Raw genomic sequence first — 7,426 nt, 5'->3', positions numbered from 1 at the left:
ATGTCCTAGAACAGGATTAACAGATTGCTTTCATTTATCTGAGGGCAAGGCCAGATGAAGGCACACAGCAAAGAAAGTAAATACACAAAGAAGAAGATATAGACAAAAGAGAAACCCATGTGCTTTTAGTACTACATTAGGAAATTGTTTTATATTGTCATTTCTACATGCTAAATACTTTACAGGTATTTTAGCATTTAATACAACAACCCTGTAAGATAAGTATTATTATTATTATCCCTATTTTAAGATAAGGAAACCTCAAACAGAATGGTTAAATAACTTGCTTATGGTAACACACTGAACCCTATTTGCTAAATATTTACTAAACTCTACTTGCTAAATATTCCTCTTTGTTGCATCAGTTGTAGACCCTGGAGGTCTTAAAGATTTTTGTTCTCTGTCACTTTTTCCAAATTCACGGTAATTTCAAAACTCATATGCACAACCTTTCCAATCCCTGTCTGCCAGCACCTCAGCCTCCTGTTTTCAGTGATCTCGTTCTTTCACCTTACCTGTGCCAGAGGCCAGCTGTGACTCCCCAAATCTGTTTCCTCTCCTTCCTGGGCGGATGACATTTCCCCTACTCATTTGTAGTTAGATGTGGCATCGTGACTGAGTTCTGCACAAAGGAATATGGAAACTGCCCTCTGTTTGCTCTATTATCTGCAGCCAGGTGGAGAGTGTCCAATGGAGTGTTCTGAGGCCCTAGAACAGCACTCTCCAACAGAAATGTCAGGTGATTTTATTTTATTTATTTATTTATTTAAAATTTATTTATTTATTTATTTATTTATTTATGGCTGCATTGGGTCTTTGTTGCTGCGCACGGGCTTCCTCTAGCTGTGGCGAGTCCGGGCTACTCTTTGTTGTGGTATGCGGGCTTCTCACTGCAGTGGCCTCTCTTGTTTCAGAGCACTGGCTCTAGGAGTGCAGGCTTCAGTAGTTGCGGCATGTGGGCTCAGTAGTTGTGGCTTGTGGGCTTAGTTGCTCCGTGGCGTGTGGGATCTTCCCGGACCAGGGCTCGAACCCATGTCCCCTGCATTGGCAGGTGGGTTCTTAACCACCACGCCAACAGGGAAGCCCTCACATGTGATTTTAAATTTTCTAGTAGTTGCTTTAAAAAAAAAACACAAAAAGAAACTGGGGAAATTGATTTTAATAATACATTTTATTTAACCCAATATACCAAAAACATTATGATTTCAACCTGTGATCAATATAAAAATTATTAAAGAGGTATTTTGTATTCTTTTTTCATATTAAGTCTTTGGAATCTGGTAATTTGCACTTTTAGCACAAATCAATTCAGATGCTAAGTTCCCATAAAAAACACTTGATCTGTATATAATTTCATAAAGTAGATGCACACACTAAAATCATTCCAAACATTCTTTCTTGGGGGGAGGGGACTTGGACCTCCATAGCATCTTATATACTTAATTGAAGTATAATGGATTTATAATATCATGTTAGTTTCAGGTATACAGCACAGTGATTCAGATATATCTATATTCTTTTCATATATATATGTATATACACATATATATATATTCTTTTTCAGATTCTTTTCCCTTATAGGCTATTACAAAATACGGAGTGTAGTCCCTTGTGCTATACAGTAGGTCCTTGTTGGTTATCTATTTTACATAATTATATATTTATATTTTATATATAGTGTATATGTTAATCCCAACCTCCTAATTTATCTCTCCCCCCTCAAATATTCTTTCAAACTTTTAAATGAATTAAGTATAAATAAAATTTTAAATTCAGTTTCTTAGTTGCACCAGTCACGTTTCCGGTGCTCGGTGTTGAAGAGTGTGAGCGTAGAATCTGAGCTGCTGTGGAAAGAGCCTAGGACAGGAACTGACTTTAGGGAACTGACTTTTGCCCCCACCCCACCCGTAAGCATGGGACTGTGGTGTGAGCGAGAAGCAAACTCCGTGTTTGTTACGCAGCTCGTCTGCCCAATATACAGCCTTAGCCGCACCCGCATTTACACGTTGTTACCAATAGCTCTGCCTCCCCCCAGCCTCCATTTCAACCTTCCTCCTTTTCTCACTTGCTATATTTTCAGCTCCTTTCCTGTAATATCAAAACTCTAATAACTTGCCGTCCCCACTTTCTTCCTCACCCATGGACCCTCGTTCTCTGGCTCTTACTGCCTTGTATACACCCTCAGCTCCCTGGTCCTTGCCTCCTTCCACTGTGCTTTCCTAGCAAACCCCCACTGGGGTGGAGTCCACCTCCCTGCCTGCAGTCAGTGAATGTGGACACCCAGAACCGTGCTGATTTTCCTCACTTTAAATGGATGACCAAATACTTTACTAGGGCATTTAGTACTGCCAGGAAAGCCTCCTACATTTCCATTCCACGCTGCTCTTGCCAATTTTTCTTCTCTTCAACTCTTCACTTCTTTCCCTCTCCTCTGTATCAGCTTCTGACGGGCTACCTGTTTCCAATGAGAAAATAGCAACCATCCAAAGAGCAATTCCATGCACTTCTACTACCACACCAGCCAAACTATGCACTCACCCCATCCACTCTTACCTCTTACACAACCTTCCAGCAACTGTCTCCTCTTTCCTGAATCATTTTTGTTTTCTTTTAGATTTTTTAAAATGTATGTATACTTTTAAATAGAGCAAAGCACACCAATCTTAAGTGTAAAGTTTGATTAATTTTTGCATATGTATATAGCTCTGTTATTACCATTCAAGACAAAGAACATTTCCAGCACTCCTGAAGGCTCCCTCATGCTTCATCCAAGTAAGTACCCCCTCAAAGGTATCTACTATTCTGACCTCTATCACCCTAGATTGATTATGCAAATAAAACTTCATATAAATGGAATATGACAGAATGTATTTCTTTTGTGCCTGACATTTCATTTAACTTTATGCCTGTGAGGTTCACTCACCACAAGGAGCAGTAATTCATCTTTTTTATTGCTGTGCAGTATTCCATTGTATGAGTGCACAACAATTTGTTTACCTATTTCATTGATTGTGGCAGATTTGAGATGGCTGTAAATTCTTTGACACTCCTCCCATTGACAGTGGAGTCCCTGTCTCCTTGAATTGGGCTGGCCTGTGACTGCTTTGGCCAAGAGAGTATGGTGGAGGTGAGCCTAAGCTGGTTCCAAACCTAGCTTTTAAGAGGTTGGGCAGTTTCTGCTTCTTTCCTCTTGGAGCCCGGAACCTCTATATAAGAAGACTGACTACTCTGAAGGTGCCATGCTGCACAGAAGCCCAAGCTAGCCATGTGAAGAGGCTGAGGGTAGAAAAAAGAGAATTTCCTTGCCAATCCCCACACCTTCAAGTCATCCCGCCGAGGCCCCAGAGATCACAGAGCAAACGTGTGCCTTGTCTGATTTCCTGACCCACAGAACCATAAGATATAATAATACTGATATACTGTTGTGTTAAGCCTCTAAATTTGGGAATTGTTTGTTACACAGCCATTAATAACCAGAAAACTACTGTTAAATATTTCGGTTGTTTCCCATTTCCGGCTATTAGGAATAAAGTGTCTACGAACATTCTTGTACGTGTCTTTTGGTAAATGTAAGCCCTGTTACTCTTGGGTATTGCACCATCACCAGTTTTTCCCTCTTGCCTGGATCATTCCCATCAATATGCAAGCATGCTGCAATTTCTCCCATGTTAAAAAAAAAAATGTTCTGGACCCCAGCTACTGCCCCGTTTCTTTGCTCCCTTCATAGCAACGCTCCTTATCTACCCTTCCTGTCTTCACTGCTCCTCCTCCCTTGCATCCACTCCAGCACCGCTTTTATCTCTTCTACTCCATAGAAATAGCTCTTGTTGATGGCCCAAGGGCCTTTAGACTCCCAAGCCCACTGGGTATTTCTTGGTCCGTATTCTTACCAGACTTTTTCAACAGCACTGGACACACAAGATCCCTCTCTCCTTATTGCAGCATTTTCTTCGTTTGACATCTAGACTCCACTCTTGGTTGTCCTTTCACTTTTCTAGTCATTCCTCTTTAGCCTTGTCTCATCAGTCCAAATCTCTAAAGGTTGACATCTCCCACAGCACTGGCCATACTCAATAGATGTTCACACCCAATCTCAAGGCTTTAAATACCATCTATTTGCTGCTGAATTTCAAATATATACCTCCAGCCTGACCCATAATCAATTGCCCAATCCGATGACTTCATCTCTTACCTCTCTTCCCCTCACCTTACCATGCTCTAGCTTCACTGGTCTCTTGCTTTCTCAGGAAGTCCCGAGCTCAATTGCACTTAGAGCCTTTGGTTTTGCTGTTTCTGCTCCATGGAATGCTCTTTCCTAGATCTGTGCATGGCTGGGTCGTTACCTTTCAGGACTGAATAAGTGAATAAATGAATGAGTGAATTATTTGAAAGATATGTTTTATAACTTTAATAGTATTGTTACTAGCATCTTTTATTATTAGCCTATATCTTGAATGTAAAGGTGAAAAGACTGGTTTCAGTCAAGTAACAATTCAGGGGCTTTTTGTCTTCAAGACACCAAAGAGCTAGGTGATGGACATTTTCCTCTGCAGGGTGTTTTGGATCAGAAATAAAAAGACTAGAAAATTTAAATTAGACATCATTAGGCTCACACTCTCTGCCTTCTCATTTATAAAAGGAATGTAACCTGGAATTTTCTACCAGTCTCGCCAAATCATCAACCTAAGACATTGAATCTCATTTGGATACTGCTTATTTGGCAGATATGTGTGTGTGTGTGTGTGTGTGTGTGTGTGTGTGTGTAGGTGAAAAGACCACTTGAGGTTCAGCATCAAGTATTTCACTCTATGGTTTGGCATCATCAACTAACCTCCTTATAGTTCCACTAATTCAGGAGGAAGCCCAAGGAAAGGATAAGACCTAAGGGTCAACCAGCTTTTTCATTAAAAAGTCTGCTTTCCTTAGAGGTGAAGACCATCCATCCTTTAGAGTGTATTCCTTTGTAGCCCCAAAGAAGATGCAAACTTACCAGGCTGCCACTTAGCTAACATGGTAGATTGTGTGTGAGTGGAAGAAACTGACTAGTTTACATGGCTAATTAAAACTAAATTAAGAGGGCTTCCCTGGTGGTGCAGTGGTTAAGGACCCACCTGTCCATGCAGGGGACACGGGTTCGAGCCCTGGTCTGGGAAGATCTCACATGCCGCACAGCAACTAAGCCTGGGTGCCACAACTACTGAGCCTGCGCTCTAGAGCCCATGAGCCACAGCTACTGAGCCTGTGTGCCACAACTACTGAAGCCCGCATGCCTAGAGCCCGTGCTCTGTAACAAGAGAAGGCACCGCAATGAGAAGCCCGCGCATCTCAACGAAGAGTAGCCCCTGCTCGCCGCAACTAGAGAAAGCCAGCGCACAGCAACAAAGACCCAATGCAACCAAAAATAAATAATAAATATTAATTAATTTTAAAAAATCATAATGCAAAACAAAACCAAATTAACAAGGACAAGATTCAATGCACCATATATCCAGAAACAGTAACTGGATGGGAAAGGACACTAAGATCCTCGCAAGGGTGTTTAGAAGAGAAGATTAAGGTGAGTCATGATGTGGGGAGGGGCGCAGTGCAAATATTTAGAGTGCTCTTATGTGGGAGAACGAGTGAATTTCTGCATCATTACAGAGTGTCTAGCCCGACTCTATGCAGGGCTAGATGTTGGATGCAGTCCAACACCAGCATGCTTGCTCTAATGCACAGGCAACTTCTGAACTGGTTTTTTTTTTGTTTTTGTTTTTTAAAAATTCCTTCAGCCCCCAGTTCATTTGACTCATTTTCTATTTGAGGCCTGGAAGCTGGCTCTCAAATCCAACCCTTGGTCCAAGCTTTGGTCTAGCAACTTCTTCCTTCATCCTGACTGCATTTTCCCCCTAGAAGGCTGCCTCCAGCTGCCTCTGGGTAAATACCTTGCTGGGTTTGCCAGGACTCACCAGTAGGACTTGGACTCAGAAGAGAAACTGGGACCAAGGAATCCAAGTTGCAGGGGGTAGGTTTCAGCTCCAGGAAGTGAAGGAGGCTGTCCGCCTTGTCACTGGGCATATGCTAGAAGTGACCGGAGGGTCACCTTTCCGAATGGAGCACAGGGAACTCCTGCACTGGGTTGGGGTTAGAGGCCAGCACCTTTTCCAAATCTCATCTCCCAAGGGCCCAAGAACTGACAATACAAAGTGGTCTGGGACTAGCCAAGGATATGCCTCTTCATGTTCATGTCCATTTTGTATTCCAGAAGATGGTGAAGGTGTTCCAGATTTAACCATTTTGAGTCTGTTTCTTTAGCTCTAAAAATCGGGAAAATAAAAAGACTATACCACAGGGGTTATTGTGAGAATTAGGGATGCTTGTTTTGTAAAACACTTGAAAATATAAATAGGTCTGGAAGGGAATAGACCAAACTGTTGACAGTGGTTACTCCCAAGGAGTGGCCTTGAATAAAAACTTTGAATTCTTTTCAATGAGCATGTATTAACTTTGCAATAAAAAAAGTAAAGATTTTAAAATATCACACATAGTATATAGTTATTCTGTAATTACACATGAACCCATAAGCGTGTTTCTACGAAGACGTATATCCTTTCAGTCTTTTTCCCCCTTTGGGATGATACTGTTTACCATCATGTTATAATATGAGTTAACATCATTCCACGCTATTACACATTCTTTGATAACATTCCTATAATGATGCCCAGAGATTTACTTAACTGGTTCCTTATTGTGGCTGTCTGGGTTGGCTCCAGTTTTTCCATATTATAAACAATACTGTGATGAATATTCTTGTGTCTATTTCTGATTATTCCCTTAGGATGGCTTCCTAGAATTAGAATTGCTGGGTCAAAGGGAAAGCTTGTTTTCCAGGCTTCTGATTCTTGTTACCAAAAAGCCCTCCAGAAAAATGGTACCAATTATGTGTCTGCCAGCGGTGTATTGTCGAAAAAAAATTGAAGTCCAACGTACTGAAACCATGAAAATGCAAAATAAATGACAGCAGCTGGATGGTTTCTCTGCCAGATGACCCAGGAAACTTTGAGTTGAGGAGGGAGATTCGTGGGCTGGTTCAGGCCCTGAAGGGAAGTCTTACTTTACTAGAACCTTGTCATTTGTAAACTGCTTTAAGCTTCCATGTTTCATTTCCCCAGTAAGAAGCTCACTGGGTCAGATACACCCCCTTCCACTGAGGTACCTCTTGGTGTGAGCAGGGTGGGAGACACTCCCTCTAGCTCACCCAGGCCCACCTTCTAGGAGCCAAGCTGATAGAGTGGACTGGTAGCCCAGCCAGCCTGGCCAGCTTCCTGCATGGCCTGCAGCTAGAATGAGCCTCTTTGCTGCTGGCCTCACTGTCCTTAGCCCCCACATTATCTGAAAACTGGCTGTGGATCAGGTCCTGCAAAGGAGCAGAAGCCCAGCCCTTTCC

Source organism: Hyperoodon ampullatus, assembly GCF_949752795.1.
Source record: "Hyperoodon ampullatus genome assembly, chromosome: 5".
In the NCBI taxonomy this organism is placed as follows: domain Eukaryota; kingdom Metazoa; phylum Chordata; class Mammalia; order Artiodactyla; family Ziphiidae; genus Hyperoodon; species Hyperoodon ampullatus.
This window is presented reverse-complemented; position numbering follows the sequence as displayed.